This window comes from Mustela nigripes, chromosome 13 (assembly GCF_022355385.1).
Source record: "Mustela nigripes isolate SB6536 chromosome 13, MUSNIG.SB6536, whole genome shotgun sequence".
Taxonomy (NCBI): Eukaryota; Metazoa; Chordata; class Mammalia; order Carnivora; family Mustelidae; genus Mustela; species Mustela nigripes.
Window position 1 is genome coordinate 61,590,083 of NC_081569.1, and position 21,575 is coordinate 61,611,657.

At 38.5% G+C, this 21,575-nt stretch overlaps 1 protein-coding gene and 2 pseudogenes across 2 annotated transcripts in view; 1 reads left to right on the forward strand and 2 right to left on the reverse strand.

Annotated features, from left to right (window-relative positions):
- TTBK2 (tau tubulin kinase 2) overlaps positions 1–21,575 on the reverse strand; it is a 177,395-nt gene that overhangs the window by 107,930 nt on the left and 47,890 nt on the right. Inside the window, exon 2 of one of the 2 annotated variants that reach the window (XM_059372638.1) lies at positions 7,933–8,044. The exons of the other annotated variant lie outside the window; for it this stretch is intronic. The gene's annotated coding sequence lies outside the window, so the exon portion shown is untranslated. The remainder of the gene's footprint in view (positions 1–7,932; positions 8,045–21,575) is intronic. 2 annotated transcript variants of the gene reach the window in all.
- On the reverse strand, positions 14,887–16,613 carry LOC132029176 (heat shock protein HSP 90-alpha A2-like; annotated as a pseudogene).
- LOC131999677 (tubulin beta chain-like) lies at positions 16,637–18,159 on the forward strand (annotated as a pseudogene).

A 21,575-nucleotide genomic window follows, 5' to 3' on the forward strand; every position in this document is an offset into this window, starting at 1 on the left:
CCTTTGAAAATGTGCTACTTTGTTTCTTGCTCAAGTTATTCCCCTCCACTTCATTTCCTCAAACAAATACAACTCTCGAATCCAAATATCCCTGTAGGAAGTAATATCAACCAATTAAAACTCAGGATTAGATTTACAGCTATCACAAGTTAGTCATCTAGCAAAGCCCTGAAGGGGAAAAAATAAAGAAGACTATTAAAATATGTTTCCTGGAGATGAGTAAGAGCAATCAAGTCTGGCGCAGCGATGAAAGTAGAGAAAGAAGTCAGCAAGGTAAGCCCTGATCACTAACAGTCAAAGATTGTTGACCTCAAGAAAACATAGCATGGAAATATACAATAAGTCAATTTTAACTTCCTGCTTATATGTCTCTTACGTTAAAGAAATCCTTTAAAAGATTAAAGGAATCCTGATGGGATGCCTTCAGCTCAGGTCATGATCCCAGGGTCTGGGGATGGAGTCCCACATCGGGCCCCTTGCTCAGTGGAGATCCTGCTTCTCCCTCTGTCTGCCACCCCCCCACACACAAATAAATAAATAAAAACTTTTAAATAAATAAATAAATAAGCGAGCCTGAACATACAGACCAAATCTTTACCAGTCACTCTAAATACCACCACTAAGACTTTCTCTTTATTTTCTAACTCTTGACTAATCTAACTGAATAGGGAATGTTTGTGGTCTGTCACCAAACTGTGCAAAAAAGAAATAATTAATGATATGCCCACTCAAAAAAGACAGTAAGAAATAGACTTAATTTAGACAGGTAGATAATATCTACAGATATTATAGGCAAGGTAGCATCTCGCTAGTTAAACACAGATTTTAACTGTGATGTTTAAAAGGATTTTTATTCATCTGATGCATGTAGTGATAAACCCTTCCTTACTGTCCAAAATCTTTTCTTAAAGTAATAGATAAACTATACTCTAAAATTAATGCATATGGAGCACATGGGTATTTCAGTAGGTTAGGAGGCCAACTCTTCATTTTGGCTCAGGTCATGATCTCAGGGTCCTGGGATATGAGCCCCGAGTCAGGCTCTGTGCTCAGTAGGGAGTCTGCTTGAGGATTCTCTCTCCACCCTCTTTTCCTCCCCCAACTTACACTCTCTAAAATAAATAAATCTTTTTTAAAATAAAAATAAAAAATTAGGGCGCCTGGGTGGCTCGGTGGGTTAAAGCCTCTGCCTTAGGCTAAGGTCATGATCCCAGGGTCCTGGGATCGAGCCTCACATCGGGCTCTCTGCTCAGCGGGACGTCTGCTTCCTCCTCTCTCTCTGCCTGCTTGTGATCTCTGTCTGTCAAATAAATAAAATCTTTAAAAAAATTAAAAATTAAAAATTAAATAAATGCAAATAACCCCTGGGGATAAAAATATATGTTTATAAAAAATAAAAAATTTAAAAAAAAATGCAAATAACCAAATGAATCTTTTTTTCAAATAATCATCTACTACCCCTGCTTTCAATACAAGAGCTTTTAAAAAGCTATGGCAAGTGATGGCATGGTGGTCTACACCCCAGCATTAAATATTAATGAATAACAAAGCCACATAAAAGGCAAATAATTTTATATGATTTTTATATGCCTGAGAAAGCAAAACAATCAAAAAGAGGCACTGATTATTTTCCTTTTTAAATAAAAAAAGCCATTTAGTAATAAAGTAAGAAGTTTGTTGAAAGTATCCTAAACCCAACTTCATCAAGATAAAAAGCTTCTGCACAGCAAAGGAAACAGTCAACAAAAGAGGCAACCCATGGAATGGAAGAAGATATTCGCAAATGACAGTACAGATAAAGGGCTGATATCCAAGATCTATAAAGAACTCCTCACACTGAACACTCCAAAAAAGATAATCATGTCGAAAAATGGGCAGAAGACATGAACAGATAATTCTCCAAAGAAGACATACAAATGGCTAACAGACACATGAAAAAATGTTCATCATCATTAGCCATCAGGGAGATTCAAATCAAAACCACATTGAAGGGGCGCCTGGGTGGCTCAGTGGGTTAAAGCCTCTGCCTTCGGCTCGGGTCATGATCCCGGAGTCCTGGGATCGAGCCCCACATCGGGCTCTCTGCTCGGCAGAGAGCCTGCTTCCTCCTCTCTCTCTGCCTGCCTCTCTGCCTACTTGTGATCTCTGTCTGTCAAATAAATAAATAAACAAAATCTTAAAAAAAAAAAAAAACCACATTGAAATACCACCTTACAGCAGTTAGAATGGCCAAAATCAACAAGACAGGAAACAACAGGTGTTGGAGAGGATGTGGAGAAAAGGGGAACCCTCTTACACTGTTGGTGGGAACGCAAGTTGGTGCAGCCACTTTGGACAACAGTATGGAGATTCCTTAAGAAATTTAAAACAGAGCCACCTTATGACCCTGCAATAGCACTACTGGGTATTTACCCCAAAGATACAGATGTAGTGAAAAGAAAGGCCACATGCACCCCAATGTTCATAGCAGCAACATCCACAATCGGCAAACTGTGGAAAAAGCCAAGATGCCCTTCAACAGACGAATGGATAAAGAAGATGTAGTCCATATATACAACAGAATATTACTCAGCCATCAGAAAGGATGAACACCCAACTTTTGTATCAACATGGATGGGACTGAAGGAGATTATGCTGAATAAAAGAAGTCAAACAGAGAAAGTCAATTATCATATGGTTTCATTTACTTGTAAAACATAAGCAATAGTATGGAGGACATTAGGAGAAGGAAAGGAAAAGTGAATTGGGGGAAATCGGAAGGGGAGACGAACCGTGAGACACTATGGACTCTGAGAAACAAACTGAGGGTTTTAGAGGGGAGGGCAGTGAGGGATGAGCGATCCTGGTGGCGGGTATTAAGGAGGGCACGTATTGCATGGAGCACTGGGTGTGGTACATAAACAATGAATCCTGGAACACTTAAAAAATAAAATAAAACAAAATAAAGAAAAAAAAAGTATCCCGAACCCACTCATGGAGATGCTATGGAGCTTAAAGAACAAATTTCAGGTTAGTGGGAAAGTAGCAAATATTGGGAATTCTGCAAAGCTGGACTATTAGACTGCTAAGGACACAACAAAACCAGTCTTAGCATCCTTACCCATCATTTCTTTTTACTTAAACACTCACATCACCACCAAACAAACAAACCACACCCAATCTAACAATAACAGCTCATGAAACAACTATACCAAGGAACACAGAAAAATATAAGTCCTTTCATCAAAGAATTTACAATCTTTTTGAAAGAAACAAACGTACTATAAGATAATATGACAATACAAGATCAAATGATAGTTTCTATGAACAAAAATAAGCACTGTGAGAAATCAGTAGATTAAGTGGATCAGAATGCTTAGAGCACAGAGCTAGGAACTTATGGATGGTAAAACAAAAAGAACGCTGAGTGGTCTAAACCAAGTTCCCAGGAAAAAAAAATTCAGCCAAGAAGTTTAAAGAACAAAGGCTCCTCTTAGCTCTCACGGGGATACCCTTGGGTTCTAGCAGCTCCCCAGGAGACAAAGGCAAAATGAAGTTTCCAAGCTCTTCAATCTAGATAACCATCACAGGGAATTCTATCTTTTAAACAAAACTATCCTATCATAATGGTCAATTTAAAACTATCAGGTTTTTGTGGTTACAATGGAAAAAAAAAAAGAGCACAATTTCATCATCCTCTCTATTTAAAAAACGTACTTGTTAATTACAAAAACATATGAACAAATGTATGTAAAAATAGGAGAGTAAAAGTCAAGAATTGGGGAACCATTCCAAGAGACCCGATATCAGCATAGCAAGTGTTCCAAAAAAGAAGGGGTAAAAAATTAAGGGGCTGGAAAACATCAACAAAATAATTCAAGAAAACTTGCTGAGAAAAACTTTCAAATCACAAGTTTCAATAAAGGACAAAGACAGGCACACTAGATGAAAACATACCCATACTATGGTATATCATCATGAAATTGCAAAACCCTGGGGGAAGAGAGAAAAAATTATATGTTTCCAAAGTAACATGAATCATAACAGAATTATACTTCTCAACTGCTACAGGGAATATGAAAACAAATTTTGGAAGTAAAATTATTTTCAATCCAGAATTCTATATCCAGCCAGTTTTTCATTTAAACATCTGGGTAGTATAAAAACTTTCAGACTTGCAAGAGAGGTCTCAAAGACATACCTCCCAGCACCCTTTACTCTGGAAACTATTTCACTAAAATAAAAATAAACAAAAAAAGAGAAAGGGATTCAACAAGGCATATAATATAAATGAGAATCCCCAAGACGACAATGAAGGGTGATCCAAGGATGATACTTGTGAACAAAACACCAAGCTGTACTGGAGCTGACTAGGAGGTCCCTACACGGACTTCCCTAAGGAGAGGAAATCTAACAGCTGTGTAAATCAGTAGCTCATTGTTTTTTATTGCCAAATAGTATTCTATTGTATGAATATACCAACCCTGATTTATCCATTCACTCTTTTCTTTTTTTTTTTTTTAAGATTTTATTTATTTATTTGACAAAGAGAGATAACAAGTAGGCAGAGAGGCAGGCAGAAAGAGAGTGGGAGGAAGCAGTCTCCCTGCTGATCAGAGAGCCTGATGTGGGGCTCGATCCCAGGACACTGAGATCATGACCTGATCCAAAGTCATAGGCTTAACCCACTGAGCCACCCAGGTGCCCCGCCATTCACTCTTTTCTTTGAAGTATACATTTTTGGCAAGTTAGAATAAAGTTGATATAAATATATGAACACAAATTTTCATTTCTCAAGGTTAAATGCCCAGGGGTAGGGTTGCTGGATCATACAGTAAATCCATGTTTGACTTATAAGTATATGCTTAACTGTTTTCCAGAGGAATTGAATCACTCTGCATCCCTACCAGCAATATGTGAGGGTTCCAGTTGCTCTACATCCTCCTCAGCACTTGGTACTGACAACAATTTTAAGTCATTCTAATGGATGTACAGTAGCAGTTCACCATTTGCACTTAATTTGCATTCCCCTAACGGTTAGTTATGCTAAACATCTTTTCATGAGCTGATGTGTCACTCTATATCCTCTTGCCAAAGCCTATGAAACATTTTTAAGTGGCTTGTTTTCCTACTGTTGAGTTTGCAGAGTTCTTTACATATTCCAAATATAAGTCCTTTGCAGGTATATGATTTGCAAATCTTTTCTTCCAGCCTATAATCTGCCTTTTAATTCTTTTAACAGTGTCTTTGCAAGCGATGGTTTTAATTTGATGAAATCCAATTCATCAATTTCTTCTTTTATGAATCATGCTTTTGGTGTAATGCGAAAGAACTTCTTATCTGCACCCAGGTTATGAAGATTTTCTCCTGTCTTCTTCTAAAAGCCATACATTTTTATATCTCAAATTTAGATGTGTGGTACATTTAAAGTTCATTTTCATATATCGTGTAGTTTAGGTCAATGTTCATTATATTTGTATGTGGATATCCAATTGTTCCAGCACCACTTATTGAAAATATTTTTCTTTTTCCATTTTGTCACTTTGTAAAAAATTACTGGCCATGGTTGTGTGCGCCTATTTATGCGATCTCTATTCTATCTCATTGCTTTACATGCCTTTCGCTTTGCCAATACCACAGTCTTCATGATGACAGCTTCATCCTGTTTTTAAATCATGTAGCTTGATTTTTTCCAACATTTTTCTTTTTCAGAATTGTTTTGGGAGGCCTGGGTGGCTCCATCCTTTAAGCATCTGGGGTCATGATCCCAGGATCCTGCGACTGAGCCTCACATTGGACTCCCTGCTCAGCGGAGAGTCCACTTCTCCTTTTCTCTCTGCCCCTCTCCCTTACCCTCTCCCTCTCTCTCAAATAAATAAAATCTTTTTTTAAAAAAATGGTTTTGGCTATTCTAGGCCCTTTACCTTTGTAAAGAAATTTTAGAATCAGTTTATAACCAGAAATGGTGCTGTTGGGATTGTTTTTATTAGTACTGCATTAAATCTACAGATCAATTTGGGGAAAATCAACATCTTTACTATTGTGATTCTTCAAAATCATAAATGCATTTTTCTCCATTTTCTCCATTTACTTAAATATCCTTTGATTTTTTTTAAAATCAGGGTTCTATAATTCTCAGCATAGAGATCTTATATATATTTTGTTGAATTTATACCGAAGAGTTTCACTTTGGGGAAGCTACTATATATATCTTTAATTCAGTTCTCAATTGTTGTATCACTAGTATATAGAAATATGATTTTTTTTTGTGAGCTGACCATGAAGCACTTGCTAAACTCATTTACTCTAGGAATTTCTTTGTGGATTGCTTGGGATTTTCTACATAGATGAATATGCCATCTGCAAATAGGGGCAATTTTATTTCTTCCTTTTTAATCTTTGTGCCATAATTTTTTTTTTTAAGATTTTATTTATTTATTTGACAGAGAGAGAAATCACAAGTAGGTGGAGAGTCAGGCAGAGAGAGAGAGAGAAGCAGGCTCCCGCTGAGCAAAGAGCCCGATGTGGGGCTCGATCCCAGGACACTGAGATCATGACCAGAGCCGAAGGCAGCGGCTTAATCCACTGAGCCACCCAGGCGCCCCTGTGCCATAATTTCTTTAAGTATTTTTGATGGATCACATTCATTCTCTTCTCATTTTGGGTCTCCGATGACACAAATGTAAGACCTTATCATAGTTTCATAGGTCCCTGAAGCTGTACATTTCTTTATTTTTAACCTTTTCCCTGTTATTCAAATTGGATCACTTCTGTTGACCCATTTTTAAGTGCAGACTCTTTCACTGTCATATCTACTCTGCTATTGAGCCCTTTTAATGAGTTTTAATTTCCATCATTGTATTTCTTAGTTCTAAAATCTCCATTTATTTCTTCATATCTTCTATTTCTTTGCTGAGACTTTCTATCTTCCCATTCAATCCTTGAACATGGTCATAAGAGCTGATTTTAAAACTACTTTTCAGATAATTTTAACATATGTGCGATCTTGGCATCACCATCTGTTCACTGTCTTTTCCCATGTAAGTTCAATTTTTCTGGTTCTTTTTAAGCTGAGTAATTCTAGATTGTATTCTGGACATTTGCATATTATGTTATGATACTCTGGATCTTATTTAAGCCCCACTGAGAATGCTGGTGTGCTTGTTTTAGCCAGTAATTGATTTGACCCGTTGGCTTCACATTTCAAGTTCTGACCAGCCTTCTGTGGGTTGTATTTCCAATTACAATTCAGTCTGCAAACCCTCTGCAGTCATACATACAGTTTCATAACTGTACCATGCAGTGTCCAGTTTGGGAGTTAGGGGTGGTCTATCCCATAATTCAGTCTTTGACATTTCTGTATGCTGATTAGGAATCAATCAGACTCATACATGTCAGCTTGGGAGTCAGCTCATGAGTTTATCACAAACTTTAAGTAGTCAGTTTTCTAAGCTCCTCATTCTCTTGCGATCTTTTAGCTCCCTGGAGCTCTCCTTTTCCACCTTTCCAGCAGAAAGCTGGGACTTCATTAACCCCACTCTGCCATGTACTTCCCATTACTGTGCCCACATCAGGGCTAAGCAAAAGAAGAGCAGAGGGAGAAGAAAACAACGGGATTTGCTGCACTCTCTTGATACCAAAGCTCCTCCAATCTGGGAGGAAGTCTCCCCTCCCTCTGAGATTTAGGCTCCTGCCTGCCCCCATTGAGGCCACTGCAGCTTCTGCCAAGGACTGCTTGAGGCCTGGGGTGCAAGAAAATGAAGAAAAGGAAAAAAAGAAGAAGAAGAAGAAAGAGAAGGATGTGGGAAAGAGATCCCTTCCGCTCCTTGAGTCAGAACCAGAGGGCTTCTCCTGGTGCTTTTTCTGTCCGTATTAATAATGCTCACTTCCAAGTTTCAGGATACATTAAGTTCAGGCTGGGGCATACCGGAAGAAAAAAAATGGTAAACTCACCGCCGGTTCAGTGGTACTTTGAATTCTGGTCTTCTTCCCCAATCTGCCTCCTACTATTTATTTTTCAGAGTCCTCAAATAGCCACTCCAAGCATTCTGTCCAGGTTTTATAGCTGCATTCAGTGGGAGAGACAGGGTGAAGTGTGCTTACTCCATCTTATCTGGAACCAGAACCTGGACTACTGTTTTTCATAACACACTTTGTCCAACTGATTATTGAAACTATTTATAGAACTTTGATTACAAGAAGTTAAAAAGTAAAGATAAGCAAATCCTGTATTAACCTTACTGTGGAAAAGGGAACAAGGAAGCCAGTAGGATCACATTTTTTTAAGCAGGTATTCTTTTGGGTATTATATGCTTAGGAAAAGGAAGTTTTTAACTGTATTTGTTTTATTTCTTTAAATCCTATTTTATCTATGGACTTTTATAAATACTAGCACTGTTACAAATTTTTTAAAAGAAGAAGAAAAAGTAGTATGAGACAGAGGAAGCAAAATTCAGATGAGAGGCCATAAACTGTTTAAGAAACCGAAAAAAGTTCAGGATGACCAACAACCCAAGTGTAAGCCAACAGTTTCTGGTAAAGAGGCTAGAGAAGCAGGCAGGAATCAGTTCAAGATCTTGCATGCCAGGTTAAGGTGGCTGGACTTTACCTGAGAAAAGGAAGGCCTTTAAGTGTTTTAGCAAATGTTGGGAGTGACATGATCCAATCAGTATGTTTGAACAATCGCTCCTGCTATAGAACATAAAGATATGTAAAATATGAGTCTTACTGTCTGAATGTTAGGGGGTCACATCAAGTTGCAGAAAAATACATATATATTATGGTTGCACATATTGTTGGATATGGGTGAGACGGTTGTTTCACATAGACATGCATGTACACAGTCATTATATATCATATGTAATCATATGATTTTATACATGATTCTGATTCCATATGATTTATATATATAGGATATATATCACATGATTATTTATGTGTGTGTAAAAATAGATGACAAAATATGTATTGAATGTTTCTGGAAAAAACACAAGAAACCAGTAACAGTGGTTAGTTTAGGAGGAAGTTGGGGGCTAAGAGAAAGCAAACTTACTTTTCACTTTATTCTTCTCATTTTTAAACCTTTTACTGTGAATACTTACACATAAACTAGATACACTAGAACAAGTATGAATAAGCCTAGCATTCAGTAATCCATCTTCCAGCGTAGAGTTAGCACTCAAACACTACTACAGATTTCCCTACAAATATTACTCACCATTTATAAAGTTCACAACACAGAACAGCTTTTTTATTACATTACATTATACTGCATTTCACTAATTTACTATGTATTTTCAGGCACCGAGAAATTTAAATAGAAGATAGAAGAGTAAGAAGTGATTTTGAAGATATCATTATACTATGTTTTTTCACTATGAAATTATATTACATTTTTACTATAAAAGAAATGTTTGTGTTATTCTTTTCAATTTCTTAAGCACTGAAGGACATAAAGGGAAACATTAAAAGATTTTTTTCTTCTTTCCTAGTCTCCCTAATGCCAATTCCTAAACATAACTATCCTTACTGGCTTCTTGAGCTCTGTATGATTCCAGACTTTTGCTGTGCTTATAAAGCACATATAAATATATGTGTATATGTGTATATAAAGTCACACACATATATATTATACTCTCTTTGAAGGAAATGGATCTCTGCTCCTTAAGATAACCTAGACATATTCAATTTCCTAAACGTCATTTTCCTAAATCCAGAGTAATCAATTGACAAATCCCCAAGCTGGCAGATAATGTGAAATCTTCCAAGTAGAGAATGTTAAAATAAACACACTGAACAGATGAAGTTCTCAGAGATCTCCTAACACATCTTTGATAAAACAGATGAACTTTAACCAGAGCAAGCAAAAAATTACTTTAGGGAAAAAAAAGTGTACAAGTTGAAATAAACAAAAGGACAGACGATAGGTATATAAAAGGCTAAAGAAAGACTACAGAGCACAAGTGGAGGACTGGGGCAGAAAGTGTCATTAGCACAGAAGAACAACTGCATGGACTCCTAGGTGGCTCAGTCAGTTAACTGTCTACCTTCAGTTCAGGTCATGATCCCAGTGGGATTGAGCTCCCTGCTCAATGCAGAGCCTGCTTCTCCCTCTCCCCCTCGCCCTGTTTATGCTCTCTCTGTCAAAGAAATAAAATCTTACTAAAAAAAAAAAAAGACTACAACTCTTCTGCCTTTCTGCTTGAAGCTCTAGCTACTGCTGCAAAGTACAACTACTCCCTCTCCCCAGTCATAAGAATGAGAGACATATGTCATTTTGGATTAGACTACTGGTCTATCCACAGACTACTGTCTATGAAAGTTCCTCCAAAATGCTTGCCCTCATCAAGGTTCATCTGTCCCATCAAAGGGTGTAGAAGATCTCTGATAATTCCTTTCGTGGGAGAGCATAGCAGTTGAACTCTGGGACTAAAAGGTTAGGAATAGACCTTTACCCCTTATTATATTCTTTACTACTTTGTGCTATCGTTTTGCCACTGAGCTTGATACAAATATCAAGTTTAAGTGTATGTAATTCTTTAAGTGGCTTGCAGTTTAAAAGAGAACACAAGTCTATTTTAAAAAATAAACAATTCAAACACATTGAAAAGGGCACATAAGGATAAAACAGACAAAATCTAGTAATTAAAACCTATTTAGAGAAATGTGTTCGCCCAATAGCAATTAATACCCTCGTGCCCACACTGTGGTTTCAATTATTTCTCAATGAAAGGAAACAGGGCTTCTTGAAGAAAGAGAGTTCCTGATTCCAACAACAGCACAGGGAAAATTCAAGGAAAGTCTGAAATATGGACTGTGCCAGAAAAGAAAGATGGTATCAAAGAACTCTGGAGTTAGAAGGACACAGCAGTCCATTTGAAAGGGCTTCCACTAGCCAAAGACATGAAAATTTGAGCATCAAAATAACAATCACCATAATGAGTTGAAATAAAATACATAAAATGTTGAAAACAAAAACAAAAACAAATTCATTGGTCATATGGCACAAAACTCATTTTTCTGAGAATTGGTAAATAAGAGGGAAGAAAAATCAAGCCTTTATCCTGCCTTTCTTGTAGTGACTATACTTCAGGGGAAACAAACAGCTGATGAAATAAAGTTCTACTTGGTAGAATAATTCCAGTTCAGAAATTTGATTCAGAAAAAGAATCATAAAAATCACAATTTTGCCAACCATATGGAAACAATAAATCTAGACCATGTACTCTTGCCAAAAATAAGAGCAGTAACAACAACCAAGGCTCTGCATCTACTACCAGTTCACAGGAAAAACAGAGGCTCGAGAAACATGTTAAAAGATACCCCAAGTGTGCAATTAGACAAATCCAGAATTTGGACTCTTTCTATCAAACTAAGAACTTCATTTCTTCAACAAATAAACGGCAACTCCAAAAAAAAAAAAAAAAAAGGTTGGGGGGAGGGGGACTGGGAGGATGTGGGAGGATGACAGAGGAACCGTGGAACTCTCAAAGACTAAGAGACTTAAGAGATATGTCAACCAAATGCAGTGTATGTGAATCTTGATTTGAACAAGTCAACAACAGGATACTGCTTTCAATCAATCTAATATATATTGAGGGCATTGTGCTAAACAGCTGACTTTTACCACTTCATTCTCATAACCAACCTATAATTTGTGTGTTGTTAATGTTCCCATATTACCCTTGGGAATTTGAGCTAAGTAGGTTCACATGGGCAGAAGGTGGTGGAGATGGTCCTCAGTTGTCACTTTTTTTTATCAACCACAATTTATGTTTCTCTATATATTATATTTCTGCTACTTCCCACTGGACAATGCTACAGTCAATAGCCAAAGCATGCCCCCCACAAGTCCTCCTCACTCAACAGTTACTTCCCTCCCCTACCATCTACGCTGACAAGGTCTCAACATGCCTCAAAGACAGAACAATAGGATATTTTTAAGACAATGGGAGAAATTAAACACTGGCTAGATTTTAGATAATACTGAGAAATAATTTTGTTAGGTGTTTAAAACTACTGTGCTTATGTTATTTAAAAAAAAACTATACTATAAAGTTATAGTTTATAGGACTAAACTTTAAAAAAGTTTAAACAACTTTACTTTAAAGTTGTTTAAACTTTAAAAAACTTACTATAAATTATAGACTTTAGTTAATAATAATGTATCAATATTGGCTTCACCAATTATAACAAACATATCCCACTAACACAGTATTTAGTAACAGGGGAAACTATAGGTGCAGAGGGGTACTATGGGAACTCTATTTTCTGTTCAATTTTTCTGTAAACCTAAAACAGTTCTACAAAAGTAAAGTGTATTAGTTTAAAAAAAAGCAAAACTGTGAACATGGGCTTCCTCTCCAATGAATTCTCTAACCCGTTATTAAAACTGGCCACCTGAGGGGTTTCCACAGGCTTATTATTTCACTTTTCCAGTTATATAGATATCCCAAATGTTCCTAATGTTTAAAATAAACTACTTCTAATATATCCTCACAGCATCCCTTTTTTTTTTCTTTTTTGAAGGATAAGTGGCTAAGCCTTTCTAGGCTCCCACAGATGAAATTAAATGGTTTTTACAAAATCACTGATCATCAATAAAGCACTCATTCACACGCAAAGTAATATCTGTCAAATTTTGATGTATCTCCAAATACCCCTCACTCCAACCCTACAGACTCCCTAACTGGCTGGTAATTCATAACTCTATGAACTAAATAATATTTTCACTAAAATAAAGGAGCCCTTATCTATTAAGTAGAGATACATACTGAAGTATTTATACATGATACAATGTCTACCATTTCTTTTGTAAATTCATTCGTATCTGTTACAACCTTTTAAAGCAGAATATGACTTGAGCACTACATTTCCACTCATAAAACCTGCTGTTCTGAACAGCTTCACAACACAGCTAAGTGGGCTTTTAATTGCTACTCTAAACAATGCTCTTCAGAAAACAAACCCTATTATATTAAACTCCCATCAAGTTGGTTCGCTTTAACATACTAGTTTCTAGAGGCCTGGTGCACACAGTTGGTAACTACAGGGGATATAAGATTTTAAAAGTAGATCCTAGAAGGTGAAGTTGTTTTAACCAATATTTTTCTTTTAAACATCAAAGTGTAGCTCAGTCACTTTAGTGACAAAAAAATTTGGTCTCACTAGGGAATCCACTTAATAGCTAAACACTTTAGCCCACACAGTTAATATTAGGTTAATATTAGGTTATGTACACCTTACAACAAATGTTACCTTGTCCTGTTAAATAAGCTCACATGAAACCAGAAAGGAAAAACTGGCTGGGCTTTATTTCCTAAGTATCAGCATATCATAAGAGAAAGAAACCTTATCTTCCCCTTAAGCAATTATTGTTATGTCATGCAGATTTTTAAAATGTTAACAAAAATAAAGAAAAATATATCATCAGAGGGAATGAAGACAAAGTATTGAATATAGATACAAGTAATTCTTGGGACGGAGCTTAGAGCTTAGCCTACTTCTTCTACACATGACATGTCATCCTCTCCCTTGAGGGGTGACATCTCTTCTGGTCACAGCAGTATTACTATCATCAGCAGTGGGGTCATCTTCATTGATAACAAAATTTGATCATCCCATAGATCCTGTTAGCATATGTCTGGGGATCTTCCAGAATGAAGTTGGAGGACAGAACTGCAGCTTCATAGAGCAGGATGACCGACCACTGGTCATTCTTGTCATTTTGCCTTCTACCATGAGGTCTCGATCATAGAGTGGTCAGCGTTTTATCTTCAAGTGCTTCTTTGGTGCCATGTAGCCATGGCTGAGTTGCCTCTATGGCTTGAGCCTTCATGATTCTTTCCTTATTTGCCATCCAGCCACATGTGCTTGTGACAGTACAGTATGAGGATGTCACCAATCAGTTAGACATGAGCACCTTTTTTATTTGTTTCTTCAAAATATCCTTCATGATTTTGCACAGGTTTTCAAACTTTGTTTTTTTTCTCTTCCTGTTATTTTTCTCTTCTTCATTTTCTGCAAGTTCTAAGCCCTATTTGATAACAGACACTACAGTCTTCCCCTCAAAGTCCTTCTGCTGTTGAACACTGTACTTATCAAGAAACTTGATAGTATATACTTCTAGGCCATGCTTCCAAAGACATTCCACAAAGCCAAATTTGCTACCTGGTCCTGGGTCTTACCTGTGATGTAAAAGATATGCTTCTGGTATTCCTTCACTCTGGTACAATAGTTCTTGAGAGAAACTATCTAATGACCAGAAACAGATGTGTAGTATCTTAACAGCTCTGAAAGCTTCTTCTGATTTTGAAAGTCCTCATGTAATTCCAAGCTTAATAGGTTTTTTAAATTTTATTTATTTATTTGGTGGGGGGAGATGGAGGAGGAACAGAGTGAGAGAGAATCCCAAGCAGACTCCACTGAGCACAGAGTCTGATATGAGTTTTGATCCCACGATCTTGAGATCATGACCCAAGCTGAAATTAAGAATCAGAGGCTCAACTGACTGAGCTACCCAGGCGTCCCCAAGCTTAATATTTTAGAGAAATGCTCATAGAGGTACCTGAGTGGTTCAGCCAATTAAACATTTGACGCTTGATCTCAGCTCAGGTCTTGATCTCAGGGTCATGAGTTCAAGCCCCACACTGGACTCCATGCTGGGTGTAGAACCTACTAAGAAGGAAAAGAAAAGAGAAAGAAAGGAAAGAAAAGAAAAGAAAAAAGAGAAGAAAATAGAGAAGGGAAGGGAAGGAGGGAAGGAAGCAAGGGATAGAAGGAGGGAAGGAAAATAAATGCTCATAAAATTTTTGCAGTTCTGTCTTCTGTCAGTTCAGTGAAGAGTTAGTTCTAAGAATCTTTTGACCAAATTCTATAACTTTTATAGAATTTTGCTTTGCTGTAACATCTCATGGGAAATATTTAAAAGAAGATCCTCAGAGTACACGACACCTCTAATGAAATTCAGATATTCAGGGATCAGCTCCTTGCAGTTATCCATGATAAAAACTCTGAGAACATACAACTTGATGTTGTTCTTTATCTTTGTTTTCAAACAAAACAAAGGAAGTATCTCTTGGGACAAAAAGAAGGGATCTGAATTCCAACTGCCCTTCAATTAAAAAATGCTTCACTTCTAAGTGATCCTGCCACTCATCAGTCAAGCTCTTATAAAATTATCCATATTCTCCATTAATAATATCATCAGGATTTCTGGTCCAAATCCATTGACCATTGTATTTCTCCTTGATCTTTTTCTTTTCTTATCATCAACCTTCCTTTCTTTCTCCACCTCAACAGAACCAACATCTATTTCAGTTCTGTCATTAGACTCCTTTTCTTTTTTCCTCTTTCCTTTTTTTTTTTTTTTTAAGATTTTATTCATTTATTTAAGAGAGAGAGAGAGTATGAGCAAGGGGAATGACAGAGGCAGAGAAAGAAGCAGACACCCCACTGAGCAGAGAGCCTGACACGGGACTCCATCCCAGGACCCTGGGATCATGACCTGAGCCGAAAGCAGACACTTAAACAACTGAGCCACCCAGGCGCCCCTTCTTCCTTTTCTTCAGCTTCATCATCGTTGACTTCTTTATCACATTCCTTCTCCACAAAAAGAGTAATATATAGCCAATAAACTGGGAGTGTTTCTTCACAATCATCTTTACTCTTCTTTCTTCCAAGAACTCAGTTTGGTCTTCCTTCAGATGCAGGATAACCTCTGTTCCAGGACCCACGGGTTGACCTGTGTCAGTCCTAACTGTGAACGATCCTCCTGCAGAGACTCCCAGGCATACTGTTCATCATTATTACGTTTGGTGATCATGGTCACTTTCTCAGCAATCAAACAGGCACCAAACTGGCCAATTACAGAAATATGCACCAGCTGCAAAGTTTCCAAGAACATTTTGGTTCCAGACCTGGCAATAGTACCAAGGTTACTGATCAAATTGGCCTTGGTCATGCCAATCCCGGTATCCACCATAGCGAGGGTTAGATCTTGGCTGTTAGGAACATTGTTAATGTGCAGCTCTTACCCAGAATATAACTTACTGGGATCTGTCAAGCTTTCATACCAGATTTTGTTCAAAACATCTGATGAATCTGAAATAAGCTTCCTCAGAAAGATCTCTTTATTCGAGTAGAAAGAGCTGATGATCAGGGACATCAACTGAGTGATTCCCACCTGAAAGGTGAATGTCTCAAAGCCTTCTCCTTCATCAGCTGGTTTTGGGTCTGGGTTTCCTCAGGTATCTCAGCTAAGGGACCACATAGGCTTCATGATGACACAGCACCGGGACACAGAAGCCACTTAGCGTTTACTCCAGCAAGGTGGGAAAAAGTGTTGAAGGAGTAGCACATAGCTGCAATAAGACTGGCCAAGTGCTGATAACTTACTGAAGTTGAGTACTGGGTACAAAGAATGTTCTCTATATCATTATTTCTATTTTTGTGTATATTTAAAGTTCTTCATAATAAAAATTAGGGAAAATGGCAAATTTAAGATTTTTCTGTCTTGCTGCAGGATTCTAGCTATGTATCAAATTTTTGTTAAGAATCCTTTTGAAGCTCTCTCTCAGAACCTTCCTGCGGCTGCGTTCGGACCTTGCTGCTCCAGCCTCCAGGACACGTCCCATCCTTCCAGCCTGAGACTAGCAGTATAGAAAAAAAAAAATACCATATAATTTCTTGCCCCGTACACACCTTGAGGCGAGCAAAAAAAATTAAAATAAATTTTAACAATGAGGGAAATCGTGCACATCCAGGCCGGTCAGTGTGGCAACCAGATCGGTGCCAAGTTCTGGGAGGTAATCAGTGATGAACACGGCATCGACCCCACTGGAACCTACCACGGTGACAGCGACCTGCAGCTGGATCGCATCTCCGTGTACTACAATGAAGCTACAGGTGGCAAATATGTTCCTCGTGCTATCTTGGTTGATCTAGAACCCGGGACCATGGACTCTGTTCGCTCAGGTCCTTTTGGGCAGATATTCAGACCAGACAACTTTGTTTTTAGTCAGTCTGGGGCAGGCAACAACTGGGCCAAAGGCCACTACACAGAGGGTGCTGAGCTGGTTGACTCAGTCCTGGATGTGGTGAGGAAGGAGGCGGAGAGCTGTGACTGCCTACAGGGCTTCCAGCTGACCCACTCACTAGGTGGGGGCACTGGCTCTGGAATGGGCACCTTGCTCATCAGCAAGATCCGAGAAGAGTATCCTGACCGCATCATGAACACCTTCAATGTGGTACCCTCACCCAAAGTGTCTGACACTGTGGTCGAGCCCTACAATGCCACCCTCTCCATCCATCAGTTGGTAGAAAACACAGATGAGACCTACTGCATTGACAACGAAGCCCTTTATGACATCTGCTTCCGCACTCTCAAGCTGACCACGCCAACCTACAGAGACCTGAACCACCTCGTCTCAGCCACCATGAGTGGTGTCACCACCTGCCTCCGCTTCCCTGGTCAACTCAATGCTGACCTCCGGAAGCTAGCCGTCAACATGGTGCCCTTCCCACGGCTCCACTTCTTCATGCCTGGCTTTGCACCTCTGACCAGCCGTGGAAGCCAGCAGTATCGGGCCCTCACTGTGCCTGAACTCACCCAGCAGGTCTTTGATGCCAAGAACATGATGGCTGCCTGTGACCCCCGCCATGGCCGTTACCTCACTGTGGCTACTGTCTTCCATGGGCGGATGTCCATGAAGGAGGTAGATGAGCAGATGCTCAATGTGCAGAATAAGAATAGCAGCTACTTTGTGGAGTGGATCCCCAACAACGTCAAGACAGCAGTCTGAGATATCCCACCTCGTGGCCTCAAGATGGCAGTCACCTTCATTGGAAATAGCACAGCCATCCAGGAGCTCTTCAAGCACATCTCAGAGCAGTTCACGGCCATGTTCCGGCACAAGGCCTTCCTCCACTGGCACACAGGTGAGGGCATGGACGAGATGGAATTCACTGAAGCTGAGAGCAACATGAATGACCTTGTCTCCGAGTACCAGCAGTACCAGGATGCCACCACAGAAGAGGAGGAGGATTTCGGTGAGGAGGCTGAAGAGGAGGCCTAAGGCAGAGCACCATCACCTCAGGATTCTCCATTCCCTCAGCCTTCTTCCTCAGCTGCCCCTGTCCTCTCCCTCAGAATTACATTTTCTGCCTCTGTCTCTTTTTTCCTTTTTTGGAGGGTGGTCCTAGAACACAGTGCCTGACACATAACAGGCGCTCAATAAATACTTGTTGTTTGTTGGAAAAAAAAAAAAAAAGAATCCTTTTGAAAAGCATTGATGGTAGGTTCCTCAATACTGCAGAATTACTAGTGATCAGTTTGAAATCATTAGACAGAAGTTTTTTTTTTCCTCTTACACCAGCACTGCAAATAAAACTGTAATTATTAAAAAGACAAAAAAAAGAGGTGTGTTGAGATACAGCTCAAGAGTTCATTAAAATGGAGAAGTGAAGATAGCCAGGATATCACCCTAAAACATTTACTGAAGATGGGGGAGAAGAAAGATAAAAAAGAATCTAACAGCCTAGGGAGGCAATTATCCCCTTTGCTCCAAGTTTCAAAGCAAATGAACTGAAAGACAAAGGTCTGAAGACAGTATAGTCCAGGGGCGCCTGGGTGGCTCAGTGGGTTAAAGCCTCTGCCTTCGGCTCAGGTCATGATCCCAGGGTCCTGGGATCGAGCCCACGGCAGGCTCTCTGCTCCGCGGGGAGCCTGCTTCCTCCTCTCTCTCTCTCTGCCTGCCTCTCTGCCTGCTTGTGTCCTCTGTCTGTCAAATAAATAAATAAAATCTTGAAAAAAAAAAAAGACAGTACAGTCCAAATGGAGACAAGGAGGAAACACAAAAAAAATGGTTATATGGAGATGTATGTTAATAAAAAGAAAAGCTTATTAAGTTTTGTGTTTCTATGTACTAGGGATACTCTAGAGAATAATAGTGTAGAAGTACTACCTAACAGGCCGACAGACAGATGATTTCGTTCATTTTTTTTCTTTTAAATTTTATATAAATTCAAGTCAGTTAACATATAGTGCAGTGTTAGTTTCAGGGTAGAATTTAGTGATTCATCAGTTGCATGTAACACCCAGTGCTCATTCCATCATGTGTCCTCCTTAATGCCCATCACCCAGTTACTCCAACCCCCCCAGCTCCCCTCCAACGACCCTCAGTTTGTTCCCTGTATTTAAGTCTCTTATGGTTTGCTTCCTTCAGCAGTGACTAACACATTCAAACACATTTGTAAAAACCAAGTATGATTCAGGAGTCAAACTTGATTAAATAGAAAATAGAAAGATACATCCAGAGTGGTTCTAAGAGTTGTGAAGAGAGAGTAATCTGGGTAGCACCATAGGGGAGGTCATTTAGAAGAAAAGATGAGGTAAAATGCTAAAGCCCTCACACTTTTCAGAGCCGATGAGAAAGGATCATCCTAGTAATCAGAGTTATACATGAGCTGAGGAAATCTAAGTTTAGCAAGCACAGGAAAGACAGAGAAAACTAAGAACTCAGGGTAATCAGGATAAAACACTGTGAGAGTTTTGAAAAGGGGAACTGATTTATTACAAAGAACAAAACTTAGGGTCTGGCTAAATTCACCATAGAAATTTTTTTATCTTGTCAAGAAACAAATCCTGTTATCACCTATCAAAAACATCAATTTAAAGATTTATTTGAGAGAGAGAGAGCAAGCTTGCATGCACAGGGGGAGGGGCAGAGAAAGAGGGAGAGAGATGACCCTTAGGTCACAACCTGAGTGGAAACCAAGAATGTGATACTTAACCAATGGCACCACCCAGGCATCCCTGAATATCATTTCAAAACCAACCAATCTTTTAAAGGGTTAACCTCTGGTTATATATCTTCTCCTTACACACTTAGCCTTTTTATTGGGGCCAGTGAGTAAGAAGTCATTATACAAAAGGAGGCAAACCTAAGTCAGCCTCATAAAATGTTCTCAAAAAGGCCTAGATTCTAAAGCACCCTTAATCAAAATAAGTTGTAAGGCATTAAATATACAGAAGGTATAAGTTAGGAAGCCAACAAAAGAGTCAAGGGCTGCCTCACTGAAATACAGAGATTAGAATTAAAATTAAAACTTCAAAAAAAAAAAAAAAAGGAAAGAAGAAGAAGAAATACAGACCAGAAGATAAAAATTTGTTTGTTTTTGGAACATGAAGAGTGTGAGGACCAGGATGTAGTTATAAGCAGGTAGGAGAAACATTTTAGTTAATAGTACGGAAGATAGAAGGAAAGACTTAGCATCCTAAGGTTTCCAATTCATTCATTAAAAGGTACTAAAGTTATCTTCAACCTTTATCCCATAGAATCCTGGATAAATCGTGGCCAAAATAGGCAAGAGAACCTATGGAAAGGGCTGTGGAGCTGTATTCTGCCTCACCTGGAATACCTCCTCAGAGCCAAGTAAGAGAAAAGTGAAGTGGCTTGCTCCAGGCCACTGATGCTGACACATCCTTTACAGGATCATCGTCTGAGAGTCAAACAGATCCCCTAGGATCTGTGCAAACCAGGAACAGGTAGCTACAGCTGCACCTATTTGTGGCCTCTGTGTCACTGAGCTGGAAACAGCTCCAAAGAAATAGGGAGTAAGGAGAAAGGCTAAAAAAAAATAAGACAGCGTCATCTTTTCCCCATTCTTCCTTTTCCAGTTACATTTTTTCTAGTAGTGACAATAGGTTTTGATCTATCCACTGCCTTCCTAATTCCCCATGTTTTGGGAAACGTAAGTTTGGGCTAAAAATAACTATTAAACAGATCTAGCATTTTATTAGCATCAGGCTCTAAACAAATGAGCCAACTGGTAGAAACACCTGGGTAATGAGAAAGCTTAGGCAAAGGACAATGATTAAAAGAACAGACATTGCCAGAATACATAATACACATTTCATCAACTTAATACGAACCAGTTTACTAGAATTCCAAACACCAGGAATTCACAAGGAGAGTACAATCACCCTAGAGACTACACAGCCACAAATTTGAAGGTCCTAGGCTACAAAGCATTTTGGGCTTACTACTTCTACCAATTACAGTTATTTCTACTAATTCCAGCAACTTCTTTTGCTCTATATTAGTACTGAATTTTTTTTAGATACTAATGAATGTCCTATAACAATACCAAACGTTCAAGAACTTAACAAGATCATTTAATGTGCTAATCACCCATTTAATTTTGATTCAGATACAACATTTAAAAATAAGTAATATTGGATTATATCATTAACCTGAAAATACAAAGATGAATACAAACTAGCAATGCATTCAGGGTTTTACATCACTGGGTTAAAGTCAGAAAAAAAAGTTATTTATCCTTGTAGTAAAAAACAGGAACCCAAGTAGCAAAATATATCTCAAAAATGACAACAGGGCCAGAAAAAGTTACTCTATGAAACTGAAGTTAAAGAAATCACATAACAAATACTATTATTTTTAATCCACCCTGCAGTGTGATTTGAAGGTTTCCTTAATGTGATTAAAGCATATTTACCTCCAACAACACAGGCAGAAACAACTCAGAGGTATTCATGTTTAGTGGTTTAAAAAAAAAAAAGGTAAATTCTTACCGAT